This window comes from Pleurodeles waltl, unplaced genomic scaffold (assembly GCF_031143425.1).
Source record: "Pleurodeles waltl isolate 20211129_DDA unplaced genomic scaffold, aPleWal1.hap1.20221129 scaffold_129, whole genome shotgun sequence".
Taxonomy (NCBI): Eukaryota; Metazoa; Chordata; class Amphibia; order Caudata; family Salamandridae; genus Pleurodeles; species Pleurodeles waltl.
This window is the reverse complement of record NW_027149835.1, coordinates 177,891-201,436: the sequence shown is the minus strand read 5'-3', so window position 1 is coordinate 201,436 and position 23,546 is coordinate 177,891.

The following is a 23,546-nucleotide window of genomic DNA, read 5'->3' as shown; positions in this document are numbered from 1 at the left end:
TGGGCTGCTATCCTATGGCTATCATTTAGTGGAAAAGGTAGGGATAGGCTCCTTACTGTAAAAGAAAATGATGCTAATAATTTCCAAGTTCTTAAGAATGCACTCCTGGATGGTTATGGCTTAACCACTGAACAGTACAGGATAAAGTTCAGAGAGACCAAAAAGGAGTCTTCACAAGACTGGGTTGATTTCATTGACCAGGCAGTGAAGGCCTTGGAGGGGTGGTTACATGGCAGTAAAGTTACTGATTATGACAGCCTGTATAACTTAATCCTGAGAGAGCATATTCTTAATAATTGTGTGTCTGATTTGTTGCACCAGTACTTGGTGGACTCTGATCTGACCTCTCCCCAAGAATTGGGAAAGAAGGCAGACAAATGGGTCAGAACAAGAGTGAACAGAAAAGTTCATACAGGGGGTGACAAAGATGGCAACAAAAAGAAGGATGGTAAGTATTCTGACAAGGGTGGGGACAAATCTAAAAATGAGTCTTCATCAGGCCCACAAAAACACTCTGGTGGGGGTGGTGGGTCCAAATCCTCCTTTAATCAGAAGAAGGAAAAGAAACCATGGTGCTTTTTATGTAAAATAAAAGGCCATTGGACAACAGATCCCAGTTGTCCAAAGAAAGGCACCACAGCTCCTACCACTACAACCCCTACTGCTACACCTAGTGTCCCTACTAATAGCAGTGGTGGTGGGAGCAAACCTACTAATAGCCAATCCAAGGGAGTAGCTGGGCTCACTTTTGGTAATTTAGTTGGGGTTGGTCTGATTAGGGAGACCACAGAGGCTACTTTAGTCTCTGAAGGGGCTATTGATTTAGCCACTTTGGTTGCTTGCCCCCATAACTTGGAGAAGTACAAGCAACTAACCCTAATAAATGGTGTTGAGGTCCAGGCCTACAGGGACACAGGTGCCAGTGTCACAATGGTGATTGAGAAACTGGTGCACCCTGAACAACACATACTTGGACACCAGTACCAAGTAACCAATGCTCACAACATAACACAAAGCCACCCCATGGCTGTTGTAAATCTCAACTGGGGGGGGGGTAACTGGTCCAAAGAAAGTTGTGGTAGCTTCAGATTTACCTGTAGACTGTCTATTAGGGAATGATTTGGAGACATCAGCTTGGTCAGATGTGGAGTTGGAGGCCCATGCAGCAATGCTGGGCATCCCAGGGCATATTTTTGCTTTGACAAGGGCTCAGGCCAAAAAGCAAAAAGGACAGGGAAGCTTGGATCCTGGAACAATGGACCAAGTGCTCCCTAAAGCTAGGGCTAGTAGAAGCAAACCACTTCCTACTATCCCTCCCTCTACAGTGGATTCTACTTCTGAGGAAGAAGAATTCCCTCCCTGTGCAGAACCTACACCAGAGGAGCTGGAAGCAGGCACTGCTGAGCTTTTGGGTGAAGGGGGGCCTGCCAGGGAGGAGCTGAGTGTGGCACAGCAAACCTGTCCCACATTAGAGGGTCTCAGACAGCAAGCTGTCAAACAGGCTAATAGGGATGTCAGTGACTCTCACAGAGTTTACTGGGAGGACAACCTCTTGTACACTGAGCATAGGGATCCTAAACCTGGAGCTGCCAGGAGATTAGTGATTCCTCAGGAGTACAGAAAGTTCCTCCTAACACTGGCACATGACATTCCCTTAGCTGGGCACCTGGGTCAAATGAAAACTTGGGACAGATTGGTACCATTGTTTCATTGGCCTAGGATGTCTGAGGACACAAAGGAATTTTGTAAGTCCTGTGAAACCTGTCAAGCCAGTGGCAAGACAGGTGGCACTCCAAAGGCACCCCTTATCCCACTGCCTGTGGTTGGGGTTCCCTTTGAAAGGGTAGGGGTTGACATAGTTGGCCCCCTTGACCCTCCTACTGCTTCAGGCAATAGGTCTATCTTGGTGGTAGTGGACCATGCCACAAGATATCCTGAAGCTATTCCTTTAAGGACCACTACAGCTCCTGCAGTGGCAAAGGCCCTACTGGGAATATTTTCCAGGGTGGGCTTCCCAAAGGAAGTAGTATCAGACAGAGGAAGCAATTTCATGTCTGCATACTTAAAGGCCATGTGGAAGGAGTGTGGTGTAACTTACAAGTTCACAACACCCTATCATCCACAAACAAATGGACTGGTGGAGAGATTTAATAAAACTCTCAAAGGCATGATTATGGGACTCCCTGAAAAACTCAGCAGAAGATGGGATATCCTTCTACCATGCCTCCTTTTTACTTACAGGGAGGTACCCCAGAAAGGAGTGGGCTTCAGCCCCTTTGAACTCCTATTTGGACACCCTGTGAGAGGTCCCCTAACACTTGTTAAGGAGGGTTGGGAACAACCTTTGAAAGCTCCAAAGCAAGACATAGTGGACTATGTACTTGGCCTCAGATCTAGAATGGCTGAGTACATGAAAAAGGCCAGTAAAAACCTTCAGGCCAGCCAAGAGCTCCAAAAGCAATGGCATGACCAGAAGGCTGTTTTGGTTCAGTACCAACCAGGGCAGAAAGTGTGGGTCTTGGAGCCTGTGGCACCAAGAGCACTCCAAGACAAATGGAGTGGACCCCACATAATTGTTGAAAAGAAGGGTGAAGTCACATACTTAGTTGACTTAGGCACTGCCAGGAGTCCCCTTAGGGTGCTCCATGTCAATCGCCTGAAACCCTACTATGACAGGGCTGATCACACCCTGCTCATGGCAACAGATGAGGGACAGGAAGAAGAGAGTGACCCTCTCCCTGATCTCTTCTCTTCCACAGAACAAGATGCTCTAGTGGAAGGTGTAGTACTGGCAGATTGTCTTACTGCTGAGCAAAAAGACCACTGCATAAATCTCCAGGGTCAGTTTTCTGAACTCTTCTCTACTGTGCCAGTCACCACTTCTTGGTGTGAGCACACTATAGATATTGGAGACAGCTTGCCTGTCAAAAGTAAGATCTATAGGCAGCCTGACAATGTCAGAGACTGCATAAAGGAAGAGGTGCAGAAAATGCTTGAACTGGGAGTGGTTGAGCACTCTGAAAGTCCATGGGCCTCTCCTGTGGTACTTGTACCAAAACCTCATTCCAAGGATGGAAAGAAGGAAATGCGGTTTTGTGTAGACTATATAGATGTCTCAACCAGGTAACCAAAACTGATGCTCACCCTATACCCAGGGCAGATGAGCTAATAGATACACTTGCATCTGCCAAGTATCTAAGCACTTTTGATTTGACTGCAGGGTTGGCAGATCAAATTATCAGAAAATGCCAAAGCTAAAACTGCATTTTCAACCATTGGAGGCCATTACCAATTCACAGTAATGCCTTTTGGATTGAAAAATGCACCTGCCACTTTTCAAAGGTTGGTGAACACAGTCCTGCAAGGGGTGGAAGCTTTTAGTGCAGCATATCTAGATGATATAGCTGTCTTTATCTCCAGCTGGGATGATCACCTGGTCCACCTATGGAAAGTTTTGGAGGCCCTGCAAAAGGCAGGTATCACTATCAAGGCTTCAAAGTGCCAGATAGGGCAGGGGAAAGTGGTATATCTGGGACACCTGGTAGGTGGAGAACAGATTGCACCACTTCAGGGGAAAATCCAAACTATTATAGATTGGGTTCCCCCTACAACTCAGACTCAGGTGAGAGCATGTTTAGGCCTCACTGGGTCCTATAGGAGGTTCATAAAGAACTATGGCTCCATTGCAGCCCCTCTTAATGACCTCACATAAAAAAAAATGCCTAAGAAGGTATTATGGACAGCAAACTGTCAGAAACCTTTTGAGGAGCTGAAGCTGGACATGTGCTCTGCACCTGTCCTGAAAAGCCCCTGTTACTCCAAAAAATTCATTGTCCAAACTGAAGCATCTGAATTAGGGGTGGGGCAGTCTTATCACAACTTAATTCTGAGGGCCAGGATCAACCTGTTGCTTTTATCAGCAGGAGGTTGACCCCTAGAGAAAAGCGTTGGTCTGCCATTGAGAGGGAGGCCTTTGCTGTGGTCTGGGCACTGAAGAAGTTGAGGCCATACCTGTTTGGTACTCACTTCATTGTTCAGACAGACCACAAACCTCTACTTTGGCTAAAACAAATGAAAGGTGAAAACCCTAAATTATTGAGGTGGTCCATATCTCTACAGGGGATGGACTATACAGTGGAACATAGACCTGTGAGTACCCACTCCAATGCAGATGGACTCTCCAGATATTTCCACTTAGACAATGAAGACTCATCAGGTCATGGCTAGTCTTATTGTCCTTCATTTGGGGGGGGGGGGTTGTGTAGGAAAGTACCATCTTGCCTGGCATGTTACCCCCATATTTCACTGTATATATGTTGTTTTAGTTGTATGTGTCACTGGGACTCTGCCAGCCAGGGCCCCAGTGCTCATAAGTGTGCCCTGTATGTGTTACCTGTGTTATGACTAACTGTCTCACTGAGGCTCTGCTATTGAGAACCTCAGTGGTTATGCTCTCTCATTTCTTTCCAAATTGTCACTAACAGGCTAGTGACCAATTTCACCAATTTACATTGGCATACTGGAACACCCTTATAATTCCTTAGTATATCGTACTGAGGTACCCAGGGTATTGTGGTTCCAGGAGATCCCTATGGGCTGCAGCATTTCTTTTGCCACCCATAGGGAGCTCTCACAATTCTTACACAGGCCTGCCACTGCAGCCTGAGTGAAATAACGTCCACGTTATTTCACAACCATTTACCACTACACTTAAGTAACTTATAAGTCACCTATATGTCTAACCTTTACCTGGTAAAGGTTGGGTGCTAAGTTACTTAGTGTGTGGGCACCCTGGCACTAGCCAAGGTGCCCCCACATTGTTCAGGGCAAATTCCCCGGACTTTGTGAGTGCGGGGACACCATTACACGCGTGCACTACACATAGGTCACTACCTATGTGTAGCTTCACAATGGTAACTCCGAATATGGGCATGTAACATGTCTAAGATCATGGAATTGCCCCACCAATGCCATCCTGGTATTGGGGAGACAATCCCATGATTCGCCGAGTCTCTAGCACAGACCCGGGTACTGCCAAACTGCCTTTCCCGGGGTTTCACTGCAGCTGCTGCTGCTGCCAACCCCTCAGACAGGTTTCTGCCCTCCTGGGGTCCAGCCAGGGATGGCCCAGGAAGGCAGAACAAAGGACTTCCTCAGAGAGAGGGTGTTACACCCTCTCCCTTTGGAAAAAGGTGTCAGGGCTGGGGAGGAGTAGCCTCCCCCAGCCTCTGGAAATGCTTTGTTTGGCACAGATGGTGCCCATCTCTGGAAATGCTTTGATGGGCACAGATGGTGCCCATCTCTGCATAAGCCAGTCTGCACTGGTTCAGGGATCCCTCAGCCCTGCTCTGGCGCGAAACTGGACAAAGGAAAGTGGAGTGACCACTCCCCTGACCTGCACCTCCCCTGGGAGGTGCCCAGAGCTCCTCCAGTGTGCTCCAGACCTCTGCCATCTTGGAAACAGAGGTGCTTCTGGCACACTGGACTGCTCTGAGTGGCCAGTGCCAGCAGGTGACGTCAGAGACTCCTTCTGATAGGCTCCTTCAGGTGTTGCTAGCCTATCCTCTCACCTAAGTAGCCAAACCTCCTTTTCTGGCTATTTAGGGTCTCTGCTTTGGGGAATTCCTTAGATAACGAATGCAAGAGCTCATCAGAGTTCCTCTGCATCTCTGTCTTCACCTTCTGCCAAGGAATCGACTGCTGACCGCGCTGGAAGCCTGCAAAACTGCAACAAAGTAGCAAAGACGACTACTGCGACCTTGTAACGTTGATCCTGCTGCCTTCTCGACTGTTTTCCTGGTGGTGCATGCTGTGGGGGTAGTCTGCCTCCTCTCTGCACTAGAAGCTCTGAAGAAATCTCCAGTGGGTCGACGGAATCTTCCCCCTGCAACCGCAGGCACCAAAGAACTGCATCACCGGTCCTCTGGGTCTCCTCGCAGCATGATGGGCGAGGTCCCTTGAACTCAGCAACTCTGTCCAAGTGACTCCCACAGTCCAGTGACTCTTCAGTCCAAGTTTGGTGGAGGTACGTCCTTGCCTCCCCACGCTAGACTGCATTGCTGGGAACCACGTGTTTTGCAGCTACTCCGGCTCCTGTGCACTCCACGAAGATTTCCTTTGTGCACAGCCAAGCCTGGGTCCACTGCACTCTAACCTGCATTGCACAACCTCCTGAGTTGTCCTCCGGCGGCGTGGGACTCTCTTGTGTAACTTCGGGTGAGCACTGTTTCACTTCGTAATGCCTATTCGGGCACTTCTGCGGGTGCTGCTTGCTTCTGAGAGGGCTCCTTGTCTTGCTGGACGCCCCCTCTGTCCCCTCACGCAATTGGTGACATCCTGGTCCCTCCTGGGCCACAGCAGCATCCAAAAACCCTAACCGCAAGCTTTGCAGCTAGCAAGGCTTGTTTGCGGTCTTTCTGCAGGAAAACACTTCTGCACGACTCTTCACGACGTGGGACATCCATCCTCCAAAGGGGAAGTTTCTATCCCTTGTCGTTCTTGCAGAATCCTCAGCTTCTACCATCCAGTGGCAGCTTCTTTGCACCCACAGCTGGCATTTCCTGGGCATCTGCCCACTCCCGACTTGATCGTGACTTTTGGACTTGGTCCCCTTGTTCCACAGGTACTCTCGTCTGGAAATCCATCGTTGTTGCATTGCTGGTGTTGGTCTTTCCTGCAGAATTCCCCTATCACGACTTCTGTGCTCTTTGGGGAACTTAGGTGCACTTTGCACCCACTTTTCAGGGTCTTGGGGTGGGCTATTTTTCTAACCCTCACTGTTTTCTTACAGTCCCAGTGACCCTCTACAAGGTCACATAGGTTTGGGGTCCATTCGTGGTTCGCATTCCACTTCTAGAGTATATGGTTTGTGTTGCCCCTATCCCTATGTGCCCACATTGCATTCTATTGTGACTATACATTGTTTGCACTGTTTTCTGTTGCTATTACTGCATATTTTGGTATTGTGTACATATATCTTGTGTATATTTGCTATCCTCATACTGAGGGTACTCACTGAGATACTTTGGCATATTGTCATAAAAATAAAGTACCTTTATTTTTAGTATAACTGTGTATTGTGTTTTCTTATGATATTGTGCAAGTGACACTAGTGGTACTGTAGGAGCTTCACTCGTCTCCTAGTTCAGCCTAAGCTGCTCTGCTAAGCTACCATTTTCTATCAGCCTAAGCTGCTAGACACCCCTATACAGTAATAAGGGATACCTGGGCCTGGTGCAAGGTGTAAGTACCCCTTGGTACTCCCTACAAGCCAGTCCAGCCTCCTATAAGTACATACAGATATCCAGCATTTTAGAGGAGTAAGTGCATGGCGCAGATTAGTGTATACTTCCAGCTATGAAAGTGCACAAAATGCCAGGCGTCTGATCTACTCTACTGGACAGGGGGGAAGTGACCTAAGTCCACCGGCGAAAGTCATCATGATGGTCGCTACTGCCCTGTAACTTGCCATTGGTAAACATTGCTGCCTTTGGTGGACTTAGGCCAGTGGCAATGTCGGCCGGCGGTGACGATCATGTACGTGTCTCCATCTTCTGTACTATTTCTCTCTTGACTCCTGACACTGTTGCCAGCAAGACCCCCATAACGTGAGCTGCTGGGTACTGCCTTTGGGAGCCATTCTGCCACATACTGCAGGTGATAGGGCCCTGCCTTCACCCTGGAAGAGATTGAGAGGCTAGTGGACGAGATACTACCCCTCTACGGACAGCTATATGGGCCACCAGAGGAGCAGGTGAGTCAAATGCCCTTGCCATGTGTGTAGGAAGGTAGCCTCTTTCTAGCCTTGTTACCCCCACTTTTGGCCTGTTTGTAAGTATACGTCAGGGTGTTTTTACTGTCTCACTGGGATCCTGCTTGCCAGGGCCCAGTGCTCATAGTGAAAACCCTATGTTGTCAGTGTGTTTGATATGTGACTCTGAGATCCAGCTAGCCAGGACCCCAGTGCTCATAAGTTTGTGGCCTATATGTGTTCCCTGTGTGGTGCCTAACTATATCACTGAGGCTCTGCTAACCAGAACCTCAGTGTTTATGCTCTCTCTGCTTTTAAAATTGTCACTGCAGGCTAGTGACTAATTTTACCAATTCTCATTGGCACACTGGAACACCCTTATAATTCCCTAATATATAGTACCTAGGTACCCAGGGTAATGGGGTTCCAGGAGAGCCCTATGACCTGCAGCATTTCTTTTGCCACCCATAGGGAGCTCAGACAATTCTTATACAGGACTGCCACTGCAGCCTGAGTGAAATAATGTCCACATTATTTCACAGCCATTTTACACTGCACTTAAGTAACTTATAAGTCACATATATGTCTAACCTTTACTTAGTGAAGGTTGGGTGCAAAGTTACTAAGTGTGAGGGCACCCTGGCACTAGCCAAGGTGCCCCCACATCGTTCAGGGCAAATTCCCCATACTTTGCATTACACGCGTGTAGGAAAGTACCATCTTGCCTGGCATGTTACCCCCATTTTTCACTGTATATATGTTGTTTTAGTTGTATGTGTCACTGGGACCCTGGTAACCCAGGGCCCCAGTGCTCATAAGTGTGCCTGAATGTGTTACCTGTGTAGTGACTAACTGTCTCACTGAGGCTCTGCTAATCAGAACCTCAGTGGTTATGCTCTCTCATTTCTTTCCAAATTGTCACTAACAGGCTAGTGACCATTTTTACCAATTTACATTGGCTTACTGGAACACCCTTATAATTCCCTAGTATATGGTACTGAGGTACCCAGGGTATTGGGGTTCCAGGAGATCCCTATGGGCTGCAGCATTTCTTTTGCCACCCATAGGGAGCTCGGACAATTCTTACACAGGCCTGCCACTGCAGCCTGAGTGAAATAACGTCCACGTTATTTCACAGCCATTTTACACTGCACTTAAGTAACTTATAAGTCACCTATATGTCTAACCTTTACCTGGTAAAGGTTAGGTGCAAAGTTACTTAGTGTGAGGGCACCCTGGCACTAGCCAAGGTGCCCCCACATTGTTCAGAGCCAATTCCCTGAACTTTGTGAGTGCGGGGACACCATTACACGCGTGCACTACATATAGGTCACTACCTATATGTAGCTTCACAATGGTAACTCCGAATATGGCCATATAACATGTCTATGATCATGGAATTGCCCCCTCTATGCCATCCTGGCATAGTTGGCACAATCCCATGATCCCAGTGGTCTGTAGCACAGACCCTGGTACTGCCAAACTGCCCTTCCTGGGGTTTCACTGCAGCTGCTGCTGCTGCCAACACCTCAGACAGGCATCTGCCCTCCTGGGGTCCAGCCAGGCCTGGCCCAGGATGGCAGAACAAAGAACTTCCTCTGAGAGAGGGTGTGACACCCTCTCCCTTTGGAAAATGGTGTGAAGGCAGGAGAGGAGTAGCCTCCCCCAGCCTCTGGAAATGCCTTCTTGGGCACAGATGTGCCCAATTCTGCATAAGCCAGTCTACACCGGTTCAGGGACCCCTTAGCCCCTGCTCTGGCGCGAAACTGGACAAAGGAAAGGGGAGTGACCACTCCCCTGACCTGCACCTCCCCTGGGAGGTGTCCAGAGCTCCTCCAGTGTGCTCCAGACCTCTGCCATCTTGGAAACAGAGGTGCTGCTGGCACACTGGACTGCTCTGAGTGGCCAGTGCCACCAGGTGACGTCAGAGACTCCTGCTGATAGGCTCCTTCAGGTGTTAGTAGCCTTTCCTCTCTCCTAGGTAGCCAAACCCTCTTTTCTGGCTATTTAGGGTCTCTGTCTCTGGGGAAACTTTAGATAACGAATGCATGAGCTCAGCCGAGTTCCTCTGCATCTCTCTCTTCACCTTCTGATAAGGAATCGACCGCTGACCGCGCTGGAAGCCTGCAAACCTGCAACATAGTAGCAAAGACGACTACTGCAACTCTGTAACGCTGATCCTGCCGCCTTCTCGACTGTTTTCCTGCTTGTGCATGCTGTGGGGGTAGTCTGCCTCCTCTCTGCACCAGAAGCTCCGAAGAAATCTCCCGTGGGTTGACGGAATCTTCCCCCTGCAACCGCAGGCACCAAAAAGCTGCATTACCGGTCCCTCGGGTCTCCTCTCAGCATGACGAGCGAGGTCCCTCGAATCCAGCGACGCTGTCCAAGTGACCCACAGAGTCCAGTGACTCTTCAGCCCAAGTTTGGTGGAGGTAAGTCCTTGCCTCACCTCGCTGGGCTGCATTGCTGGGAACCGCGACATTGCAGCTACTCCGGCCCCTGTGCACTTCCGGCGGAAATCCTTCGTGCACAGCCAAGCCTGGGTCCATGGCACTCTAACCTGCATTGCACGACTTTCTAAGTTGGTCTCCGGCGACGTGGGACTCCTTTGTGCAACTTCGGTGAGCACCGTTTCACGCATCCTCGTAGTGCCTGTTTCTGGCACTTCTCCGGGTGCTACCTGCTTCAGTGAGGACTCTTCGTCTTGCTCGACGTCCCCTCTCTCTGTTGGTCCAATTTGCGACCTCCTGGTCCCTCCTGGGCCCCAGCAGCGTCCAAAAACGACAAATGCACGATTTGCGCCTAGCAAGGCTTGTTGGCGTCTGTCCGGCGGGAAAACACTTCTGCACGACTCTCCAAGACGAGAGGGATCCGTCCACCAAAGGGGAAGTCTCTAGCCCTTTTCGTTCCTGCAGAAACCTCAGCTTCTTCTGTCCAGTCGAAGCTTCTTTGCACCCACAGCTGGCATTTCCTGGGCATCTGCCCATCTCTGACTTGCTTGTGACTTTTGGACTTGGTCCCCTTGTTCCACACGTACCCTAGATTGGAAATCCACAGTTGTTGCATTGCTGGTTTGTGTCTTTCCTGCATTATTCCTCTAACACGACTCTTTTGTCCTTAGGGGAACTTTGGTGCACTTTGCACTCACTTTTCAGGGTCTTGGGGAGGGTTATTTTACTAACTCTCACTATTTTCTAATAGTCCCAGCAACCCTCTACAAGGTCACATAGGTTTGGGGTCCATTCGTGGTTCGCATTCCACTTTTGGAGTATATGGTTTGTGTTGCCCCTATCCCTATGTTTCCCCATTGCATCCTATTGTAACTATACATTGTTTGCACTGTTTTCTAAGACTATACTGCATATTTTTGCTATTGTGTATATATATCTTGTGTATATTTCCTATCCTCTCACTGAGGGTACACTCTAAGATACTTTGGCATATTGTCATAAAAATAAAGTACCTTTATTTTTAGTATAACTGTGTATTGTGTTTTCTTATGATATTGTGCATATGACACTAAGTGGTACTGTAGTAGCTTCACACGTCTCCTAGTTCAGCCTAAGCTGCTCTGCTAAGCTACCATTATCTATCAGCCTAAGCTGCTAGACACCCTATACACTAATAAGGGATAACTGGGCCTGGTGCAAGGTGCAAGTACCCCTTGGTACTCACTACAAGCCAGTCCAGCCTCCTACATTGGTTGTGCAGTGGTGGGATAAGTGCTTGAGACTACTTACCACTCTTGTCATTGTACTTTTCATAAGAGAAAAATATACAAAACACAGTCAGTGTATATACACATAGCCAAAAAGTTTTGCATTTCCTCTTTTCACTCTTTTCTAAGTGCTGAAAAGTACTTCTAAACTTTCAAAAAGTTCTTAAAAGTTTAAAAAGTTTTTTTCGGTCTTTCCAAAAAGTTCTGACAACTCTTTTCTCTTTTTCTATCACTTTAACTCTCTCTAAAAAATGTCTGGCACAGGAAAAAATGTTGAACTGTCCAAACTTGCATATGATCACCTTAGCTGGAAAGGAGCAAGGAGTCTCTGCATAGAGAGAGGTTTGAGTGTAGGGAAGAATCCTTCCTTAGAACTGTTAATTAATATGCTTAGAGTACAGGATAAGGCCATAAGTGCCCAATCTGGTGAAAAAGTAGCTAATGGTTCTCAATCTGATCCAGGGACTCCCCCAGGAAAAGGTTCAGGAAAGAAACTTCTCAGCCTGCCCATTACTAGACAGTCTAGCATAGTTGGTACAGAGGTTGAATCACACCATACTAATGGTGTGCTCTCACATTATACTGGTAGCCAAGCTGTTAGGGTGCCCTCTGTAAGGGACAGGTCTCCTTCTGTTCATTCCCATCATACCTCTGTATCTAGAAATGTCCCTCCCACCCACCCTGATGACAGATTGTTAGAAAGGGAACTCAATAAGTTGAGAGTGGAACAAACCAGACTGAAGCTTAAAAAGCAACAGCTGGATTTGGATAGACAGTCTTTAGAATTAGAGAAGGAAAGACAGAAGTTGGGTTTAGATACCCATGGTGGCAGCAGCAGTATTCCCCATAGTCATCCTGCAAAAGAGCATGATTCCAGGAATCTGCACAAGATAGTTCCCCCTTATAAGGAGGGGGATGACATTAACAAGTGGTTTGCTGCACTTGAGAGGGCCTGTGTTGTACAGGATGTCGCTCAAAGGCAGTGGGCTGCTATCCTATGGCTATCATTTAGTGGAAAAGGTAGGGATAGGCTCCTTACTATGAAAGAAAATGATGCTAATAATTTCCAAGTTCTTAAGAATGCACTCCTGGATGGTTATGGCTTAACCACTGAACAGTACAGGATAAAGTTCAGAGAGACCAAAAAGGAGTCTTCACAAGACTTGGTTGATTTTATTGACCATTCAGTGAAGGCCTTGGAGGGGTGGTTACATGGCAGTAAAGTTACTGATTATGACAGCCTGTATAACTTGATCCTGAGAGAGCATATTCTTAATAATTGTGTGTCTGATTTGTTGCACCAGTACTTGGTGGACTCTGATCTGACCTCTCCCCAAGAATTGGGAAAGAAGGCAGACAAATGGGTCAGAACAAGAGTGAACAGAAAAGTTCATACAGGGGGTGACAAAGATGGCAACAAAAAGAAGGATGGTAAGTCTTCTGACAAGGGTGGGGACAAATCTAAAAATGAGTCTTCATCAGGCCCACAAAAACACTCTGGTGGGGGTGGTGGGCCCAAATCCTCTTTTAATCAGAACAAGGAAAAGAAACCATGGTGCTATTTATGTAAAATAAAAGGCCATTGGACAACAGATCCCAGTTGTCCAAAGAAAGGCACCACTGCTCCTACCACTACAACCCCTACTGCTACACCTAGTGTCCCTACTAATAGCAGTGGTGGTGGGAGCAAACCTACTAATAGCCAATCCAAGGGAGTAGCTGGGCTCACTTTTGGTAATTTAGTTGGGGTTGGTCTGATTAGGGAGACCACAGAGGCTACTTTAGTCTCTGAAGGGGCTATTGATTTAGCCACTTTGGTTGCTTGCCCCCATAACTTGGAGAAGTACAAGCAACTAACCCTAATAAATGGTGTTGAGGTCCAGGCCTACAGGGACACAGGTGCCAGTGTCACAATGGTGATTGAGAAACTGGTGCACCCTGAACAACACATACTTGGACACCAGTACCAAGTAACCGATGCTCACAACATAACACAAAGCCACCCCATGGCTGTTGTAAATCTCAACTGGGGGGGGGGGTAACTGGTCCAAAGAAAGTTGTGGTAGCTTCAGATTTACCTGTAGACTGTCTATTAGGGAATGATTTGGAGACATCAGCTTGGTCAGATGTGGAGTTGGAGGCCCATGCAGCAATGCTGGGCATCCCAGGGCATATTTTTGCTTTGACAAGGGCTCAGGCCAAAAAGCAAAAGGGACAGGGAAGCTTGGATCCTGGAACAATGGACCAAGTGCACCCTAAAGCTAGGGCTAGTAGAAGCAAACCACTTCCTACTATCCCTCCCTCTACAGTGGATTCAACTTCTGAGGAAGAAGAATTCCCTCCCTGTGCAGAACCTACACCAGAGGAGCTGGAAGCAGACACTGCTGAGCTTTTGGGTGAAGGGGGGCCTGCCAGAGAGGAGCTGAGTGTGGCACAGCAAACCTGTCCCACATTAGAGGGTCTCAGACAGAAAGCTGTCAAACAGGCTAATGGGGATGTCAGTGACTCTCACAGAGTTTACTGGGAGGACAACCTCTTGTACACTGAGCATAGGGATCCTAAACCTGGAGCTGCCAGGAGATTAGTGATTCCTCAGGAGTACAGAAAGTTCCTCCTAACACTGGCACATGACATTCCCCTAGCTGGGCACCTGGGTCAAATGAAAACTTGGGACAGATTGGTTCCATTGTTTCATTGGCCTAGGATGTCTGAGGACACAAAGGAATTTTGTAAGTCCTGTGAAACCTGTCAAGCCAGTGGCAAGACAGGTGGCACTCCAAAGGCACCCCTTATCCCACTGCCTGTGGTTGGGGTTCCCTTTGAAAGGGTAGGTGTTGACATAGTTGGCCCCCTTGACCCTCCTACTGCTTCAGGCAATAGGTTTATCTTGGTGGTAGTGGACCATGCCACAAGATATCCTGAAGCTATTCCTTTAAGGACCACTACAGCTCCTGCAGTGGCAAAGGCCCTCCTGGGAATATTTTCCAGGGTGGGCTTCCCAAAGGAAGTAGTATCAGACAGAGGAAGCAATTTCATGTCTGCATACTTAAAGGCCATGTGGAAGGAGTGTGGTGTAACGTACAAGTTCACAACACCCTATCATCCACAAACAAATGGACTGGTGGAGAGATTTAATAAAACTCTCAAAGGCATGATTATGGGTCTCCCTGAAAAACTCCGCAGGAGATGGGATATCCTTCTACCATGCCTCCTTTTTGCTTACAGGGAGGTACCACAGAAAGGAGTGGGCTTCAGCCCCTTTGAACTTCTTTTTGGACACCCTGTTAGGGGTCTACTCACACTTGTAAAGGAGGGTTGGGAACAACCTTTAAAAGCTCCTAAGCAGGATATTGTGGATTATGTACTTGGCCTCAGATCAAGGATGGCTGAGTACATGAAAAAGGCCAGTAAAAACCTTCAGGCCAGCCAAGAGCTCCAGAAGCAATGGCATGATCAGAAGGCTGTTTTGGTTCAGTACCAACCAGGGCAGAAAGTGTGGGTCTTGGAGCCTGTGGCCCCAAGAGCACTCCAAGATAAATGGAGTGGACCCCACACAATTGTTGAAAAGAAGGGAGAAGTCACCTATTTAGTTGACTTAGGCACTGCCAGGAGTCCCCTTAGGGTGCTCCATGTCAACCGCCTGAAACCCTACTATGACAGGGCTGATCTCACCCTGCTCATGGCAACTGATGAGGGACAGGAAGAAGACAGTGATCCTCTACCTGATCTCTTCTCTTCCACAGAACAAGATGCTCTTGTGGAAGGTGTAGTTTTGGCTGATTGTCTTACTGCTGAGCAGAAAGATAATTGCATAAATCTCCTAGGATAATTTTCAGAACTCTTCTCTACTGTGCCAGGCACCACTTCTTGGTGTGAGCACACTATAGATACTGGAGACAGTTTACCTGTCAAAAGTAAGATCTATAGGCAGCCTGACCATGTCAGGGACTGCATAAAGCAAGAAGTTCAGAAAATGTTGGAACTAGGAGTGGTTGAGCACTCTGACAGTCCATGGGCTTCTCCTGTGGTACTGGTACCAAAACCCAATTCTAAAGATGGAAAGAAAGAAATGCGGTTTTGTGTAGACTATAGAGGTCTCAACTTGGTAACCAAAACTGATGCTCACCCTATACCCAGGGCAGATGAGCTTATAGATACACTGGCATCTGCCAAGTATTTAAGCACTTTTGATTTGACTGCAGGGTATTGGCAGATCAAATTATCAGAAGATGCTAAACCTAAGACTGCATTTTCTACCATTGGAGGACATTACCAGTTTACTGTAATGCCTTTTGGTTTGAAAAATGCACCTGCCACTTTTCAGAAGTTGGTGAACACAGTCCTGAAAGGGCTGGAAGCTTTCAGTGCAGCATATTTGGACGATATAGCTGTCTTTAGCTCCAGCTGGGATGATCACCTGGTCCACCTATGGAAAGTTTTGGAGGCCCTGCAAAAGGCAGGCCTCACTATCAAGGCTTCAAAGTGCCAGATAGGGCAGGGTAAGGTGGTTTATCTGGGACACCTTGTTGGTGGGGAACAGATTGCACCACTTCAGGGGAAAATCCAAACTATTATTGATTGGCTTCCCCCTACCACTCAGACTCAGGTGAGAGCCTTCCTAGGCCTCACTGGGTATTACAGGAGGTTCATTAAGAACTATGGCTCCATTGCAGCCCCTCTTAATGACCTCACATCCAAGAAAATGCCTAAAAAGGTATTATGGACAGCAAACTGTCAGAAAGCTTTTGAGGAGCTGAAGCAGGCCATGTGCTCTGCACCTGTCCTGAAAAGCCCTTGTTACTCTAAAAAATTCTATGTCCAGACTGATGCATCTGAATTAGGAGTAGGGGCAGTCCTATCACAACTTAATTCTGAGGGTCTTAATCAACCTGTTGCTTTTATTAGTAGAAGGTTGACCCCTAGAGAAAAGCGTTGGTCTGCCATTGAGAGGGAGGCCTTTGCTGTGGTCTGGGCTCTGAAGAAGTTGAGGCCATACCTGTTTGGCACTCACTTCATTGTTCAGACAGACCACAAACCTCTACTTTGGCTAAAACAAATGAAAGGTGAAAATCCTAAATTGTTGAGGTGGTCCATATCCCTACAGGGAATGGACTATACAGTGGAACACAGACCTGGGAGTAGCCACTCCAATGCAGATGGACACTCCCGATATTTCCACTTAGACAATGAAGACTGATCAGGTCATGGCTAGTCTTATTGTCCTTCGTTTGGGGTGGGGTTGTGTAGGAAAGTACCATCTTGCCTGGCATGTTACCCCCATTTTTCACTGTATATATGTTGTTTTAGTTGTATGTGTCACTGGGACCCTGGTAACCCAGGGCCCCAGTGCTCATAAGTGTGCCTGAATGTGTTACCTGTGTAGTGACTAACTGTCTCACTGAGGCTCTGCTAATCAGAACCTCAGTGGTTATGCTCTCTCATTTCTTTCCAAATTGTCACTAACAGGCTAGTGACCATTTTTACCAATTTACATTGGCTTACTGGAACACCCTTATAATTCCCTAGTATATGGTACTGAGGTACCCAGGGTATTGGGGTTCCAGGAGATCCCTATGGGCTGCAGCATTTCTTTTGCCACCCATAGGGAGCTCTGACAATTCTTACACAGGCCTGCCACTGCAGCCTGAGTGAAATAACGTCCACGTTATTTCACAGCCATTTTACACTGCACTTAAGTAACTTATAAGTCACCTATATGTCTAACCTTTACCTGGTAAAGGTTAGGTGCAAAGTTACTTAGTGTGAGGGCACCCTGGCACTAGCCAAGGTGCCCCCACATTGTTCAGAGCCAATTCCCTGAACTTTGTGAGTGCGGGGACACCATTACACGCATGCACTACATATAGGTCACTACCTATATGTAGCTTCACAATGGTAACTCCGAATATGGCCATGTAACATGTCTATGATCATGAAATTGCCCCCTCTATGCCATCCTGGCACAGTTGGCACAATCCCATGATCCCAGTGGTCTGTAGCACAGACCCTGGTACTGCCAAACTGCCCTTCCTGGGGTTTCACTGCAGCTGCTGCTGCTGCCAACCCCTCAGACAGCCATCTGCCCTCCTGGGGTCCAGCCAGGCCTGGCCCAGGATGGCAGAACAAAGAACTTCCTCTGAGAGAGGGTGTGACACCATCTCCCTTTGGAAAATGGTGTGAAGGCAGGGGAGGAGAAGCCTCCACCAGCCTCTGGAAATGCTTTCTTGGGCACAGATGTGCCCAATTCTGCATAAGCCAGTCTACACCGGTTCAGGGACCCCTTAGCCCCTGCTGTGGCGCGAAACTGGACAAAGGAAAGGGGAGTGACCACTCCCCTGACCTGCACCTCCCCTGGGAGGTGTCCAGAGCTCCTCCAGTGTGCTCCAGACCTCTGCCATCTTGGAAACAGAGGTGCTGCTGGCACACTAGACTGCTCTGAGTGGCCAGTGCCACCAGGTGACGTCAGAGACTCCTGCTGATAGGCTCCTTCAGGTGTTAGTAGCCTATCCTCTCTCCTAGGTAGCCAAACCCTCTTTTCTGTCTATTTAGGGTCTCTGTCTCTGGGGAAACTTTAGATAACGAATGCAAGAGCTCATCCGAGTTCCTCTGCATCTCCCTCTTCACCTTCTGATAAGGAATCGACTGCTGACCGCGCTGGAAGCCTGCAAACCTGCAACATAGTAGCAAAGACGACTACTGCAACTCTGTAACGCTGATCCTGCCGCCTTCTCAACTGTTTTCCTGCTTGTGCATGCTGTGGGCGTAGCCTGCCTCCTCTCTGCACCACAAGCTCCGAAGAAATCTCCCGTGGGTCGACGGAATCTTCCCCCTGCAACCGCAGGCACCAAAAAGCTGCATTACCGGTCCCTTGGGTCTCCTCTCAGAACGACGAGCGAGGTCCCTCGAATCCAGCGACTCTGTCCAAGTGACCCCCACAGTCCAGTGACTCTTCAGTCCAAGTTTGGTGGAGGTAAGTCCTTGCCTCACCTCGCTGGGCTGCATTGCTGGGAACCGCGACTTTGCAGCTACTCCGGCCCCTGTACACTTCCGGTGGAAATCCTTTGTGCACAGCCAAGCCTGGGTCCACGGCACTCTAACCTGGATTGCACGGCTTTCTAAGTTGGTCTCCGGCGACGTGGGACTCCTTTGTGCAACTTCGGTGAGCACCGTTTCACGCATCCTCGTAGTCTTGCTCGACGTCCCCTCTCTCTGCTGGTCCAATTTACGACCTCCTGGTCCCTCCTGGGCCTCAGCAGCGTCCAAAAACGCTAACTGCACGATTTGCAGCTAGCAAGAGTTGTTGGCGTCCTTTTGGCGGGAAAACACTTCTGCACGACTTTCCATGGCGAGAGGGATCCGTCCACCAAAGGGGAAGTCTCTAGCTCTTTTCGTTCCTGCAGAAACCTCAGCTTCTTCTGTCCAGTCGAAGCTTCTTTGCACCCGCAGCTGGCATTTCCTGGGCATCTGCCCATCTCCGACTTGCTTGTGACTTTTGGACTTGGTCCCCTTGTTCCACAGGTACCCTAGATTGGAAATCCACAGTTGTTGCATTGCTGGTTTGTGTCTTTCCTGCATTATTCCTCTAACACGACTACTTTGTCCTTAGGGGAACTTTAGTGCACTTTGCACTCACTTTTCAGGGTCTTGGGGAGGGTTATTTTTCTAACGCTCACTATTTTCTAATAGTCCCAGCGACCCTCTACAAGGTCACATAGGTTTGGGGTCCATTCGTGGTTCGCATTCCACTTTTGGAGTATATGGTTTGTGTTGCCCCTATCCCTATGTTTCCCCATTGCATCCTATTGTAACTATACATTGTTTGCACTGTTTTCTAAGACTATACTGCATATTTTTGCTATTGTGTATATATATCTTGTGTATATTTCCTATCCTCTCACTGAGGGTACACTCTAAGATACTTTGGCATATTGTCATAAAAATAAAGTACCTTTATTTTTAGTATAACTGTGTATTGTGTTTTCTTGTGATATTGTGCATATGACACTAAGTGGTACTATAGTAGCTTCACACGTCTCCTAGTTCAGCCTAAGCTGCTCTGCTAAGCTACCATTATCTATCAGCCTAAGCTGCTAGACACCCTATACACTAAAAAGGGATAACTGGGCCTGGTGCAAGGTGCAAGTACCCCTTGGTACTCACTACAAGCCAGTCCAGCCTCCTACAACGCGTCCACTACATATAGGTCAATACCTATATGTAACGTCACAATGGTAACTCCGAACATGGCCATGTAACATGTCTAGGATCATGGAATTGTCACCCCAATACCATTCTGGTATTGGGGGTACAATTCCATGCATCCCCGGGTCTCTAGCACAGAACCCGGGTGCTGCCAAACTGCCTTTCAGGGGTCTCCACTGCAGCTGCTGCTGCTGCCAACCCCTCAGACAGGTTTCTGCCCCCCGGGGTCTGGGCCGCCCAGTCCCAGGAAGGCAGAACAAAGCATTTCCTCTGAGAGAGGGTTTTACACCCTTTCCCTTTGGAAGTGGGTGTGAAGTGCTGGGGATGAGTAGCCTCCCCCAGCCTCTGGAAATGCTTTGCTGGGCACAGATGGTGCCAATCTCTGTATAAGCCAGTCTACACCAGTTCAGGGATCCCCCAGCCCTGCTCTGGTGCGAAACTGGACATAGGAAAGGGGAGTGACCACTCCCCTGACCAGTACCTCCCAGGGGAGGTCCCCAAAGCTCCTCCAGTGTGTCCCAGACATCTGCCATCTTGGATGCAGAGGTGCTGGGGCACAATGGACAGCTCTGAGAGGCCAGTGCCAGCAGGTGACGTCAGAGACTCCTCCTGATAGGTGCTTACCTCTTTCAGTAGCCAAGCCTCCTTTCTTAGTAGCCAAACCTCCTTTTTTGGCAACTAAGGGTCTCTCCTGTGGGCTATTCCTCAGATTCTGCATGCAAGAGCTCACCAGAGTTCCTCTGCACTTCTACCTTCAACTTCTGCCAAGGATCGACCGCTGACTGCTCCAGGACACCTGCAAAACCGCAACAAAGTAGCAAGATGACTACCAGCAACATTGTAGCGCCTAATCCTGCCTGCTTTCTCGACTGCTTCCAGGTGGTGCATGCTCTGAGGGCTGTCTGCCTTCACCCTGCACTGGAAATCCCGAAGAAATCTCCTGTGGGTTGACGGAGTCTTCCCCCTGCTCAAGCAGGCACCAAACTTCTGCATCACCTGTCCTCTGGGCCCCCTCTCATCGTGACGAGCGTGGTCCCTGGCACACAGGAGCTGCATCCAAGAGACTCTCACAGTCCAGTAATTCTTCAGGCCAAGTTTGGCGGAGGTAAGTCCTTGCCTCCCCTCGCCAGATGACATTCCTGTGTTCTGCGTGATCTGCAGCTGCTCCGGCTTCTGTGCACTTTTCCAAGACTTCCTAGGTGCACAGCCTAGCCTGGGTCCCCAGCACTCCGTCCTGCAGTGCCCAGCTCCCTGAGTTGGCATCCGACGTCGTGGAACCCCCCTTTGTGACTCTGAATCGACCACTGTCCTCAGGTCTTCTAAGTGCTTGCTCCGGTACTTCTGCAGGTGCTGCCTGCTTCTGTGGGGGCTCTCTGAGTTGCTTAGCACCCCCTCTGTCTCCTCCTCCAAGTAGCAACATCCTGGTCCTTCCTGGGCCCCTGTAGCACCCAAAAAACCTCTACTGCGACTCTTGCAGCTAGCAAGGCTTGTTGGCGGTATTTCTGCATGGGAACACTTCTGCAACCTTCAGCACCCGTGGGACATCTTCCGTCCAAAGGAGAAGTTTCTGTCTCTCTTCGTTGTTGCAGAATCCTAAGCTTCTTCCATCCGGAGGCAGATTCCTTGCACCTTCATCCGGGGTATCCTGGGCTTCTGCCCCCCCGGGACACTATCGCGACTCTTGGACTTGGTCCCCTTGCTTTGCAGGTCCTCAGGTCCAGGAATCCGTCTTCCGTGCTTTGCTGGTGTTTGTGGTTCTTGCAGATTCCCCCTATCACGACTATTGTGTCCTATTGGCGTATTAGGGGTACTTTACTCCTTCTTTCAAAGGTCTTGGGGTGGGGTATTTTGGTAACCCTCACTGTTTTCTTACAGTCCCAGCGACCCTCTACAAGCTCCCATAGGCCTGGGGTCCATTTGTGGTTCGCATTCCACTTTAGGAGTATATGGTTTGTGTTGCCCCTAGGCCTATTTCTTCCTATTGCATTCCATTGTGATTCTACATTGTTTGCACTACTTTTCTAACCGTTACTTACCTGTTTTGGGTTTGTGTGCATATGACTTGTATATATTACTTACCTTCTAACTGAGGGTGCTCACTGAGATACTTGTGGCATATTGTCATAAAAATTAAGTACCTTTATTTTTAGTAACTCTGAGTATTGTGTTTCTTATGATATAGTACCTATATGATATAAGTGGTATAGTAGGAGCTTTGCATGTCTCCTAGTTCAGCCTAAGTTGCTCTGCTATAGCTACCTCTATCAGCCTAAGCTGCTAGACCCCTCTAATCTACTAATAAGGGATAACTGGACCTGGCACAGGGTGTAAGTACCTCTTGGTACCACTATAAGCCAGGCCAGCCTCCTACAGTGTGTGACAGGTATTCTGTATGAGGTTACATTGAGCATGTGAACATGTGAGGGTGTTGATGCATGCAGATGGCATAATGTGAAGGCTTGTGTGCTGAGACGATGGGTACGTGTGCCTACTTGCTGTGACTGATGTGTACTGGCCACTCCTATTGGTATGGTGCATGTGTACATGACTTTCTCATTTTGTCTGTATCATCAATGCAGGTCAAAGGCCATCAGAAGAATGGGATTTGGCGTGCCATCAGCATGCAAGTGCAGACCCTGGGGGTCCACAACAGCGGATCACCCATTGCAGCAAGCGGTGGGAGGACCTGAGATGCTGGGCCTAGAAGACCGCTTGGGCCCAGCTGGGGAAGTCCTCCCAATGAAGGAGGGGTGCCCGTTGGACCCTAACCCCCCTCATGGCCTGCATTTTTGCAGTGGCCTACCCTGAGGTGGATGGGCTTTTGAGGGCAGCACAGCAGCCACAAGGGGGTAAGTACTGACTGTAGGAAAGTAGCCCCTTACTGTTAACAAAGTATTTCACTCATAATTGCCATACTGGTGCCTCGTTATAAGTCCCTGGTACATGGTACCTAGGTATCCAGGGCATTGGGGTTTCAGAGGATACCTTTGGGCTGCAGCATTTCTTTTGCCACCCATAGGGAGCCCATGCAAAGGCTTCTACATGCATCCTTTCACCGCCATTTACACTGTATCAGGTCACTTATAAATCACCTATATGTCAGGCCTTCCAAACCTGAAGGGTAGGTCCAGAGTACCTTTCCTGTGTGTGAGGGCACCCCTGCACTAGCAGAGGCGCCCCCACGCTATCCAGGACCATTTTCCCAGACTTTGTGATTGCGGGGACACCATTTTACACGTGCACTGGACATGCTTCACTACATATGTACAGCTTCACAATCATAACTCTGAATATGGCCATGTATGGTATCAAACATGTTGGAATCATACCCCAAGGCCTTTATAAGCATTGGTTGTATGATTCCATGCACTCTTGGGGCTCCTTAGAGGACCCTCATTACTGCCATTATAGCCTTCTGAGGTTTTCCAGGCAGCCGCAGCTGCTGCCACCTCACACACAGGTTCCTGCCCTCCTGTTGCTTAGGCAGCTCGAGCCCAGGAGGGCAGAACAAAGAATTTCCTTTGGGAGAGGAGTGTTACACCCTCTCCCTTTGGAAAAAGTTGTTACAGGCATGGGAGGGATAGCCTCCCAGAGCCTCTGGAAATGCTTTGAAGGGCTCAGATGGTGCCCTCCTTGCAAAATCCAGTCTACACTGCTTTAGGGCCCCCTAGTCCCTGCTCTGGTGCGAACCTGGAAAAAGGAACAGGGAGTGATCATTCCAGGGGTGGTGCCCAGAGCTCCTACAGAGTGTCCCTGGGTTTTGCCATCTTGGATTCCAAGTTGGCAGGGCACTCTGGGAGCATCTGAGTGGCCAGTGAAAGTAGTTGATGCCAGAGCCCACCTCTGATAGGTGCTTACCTGTGTAGCTGACCAATC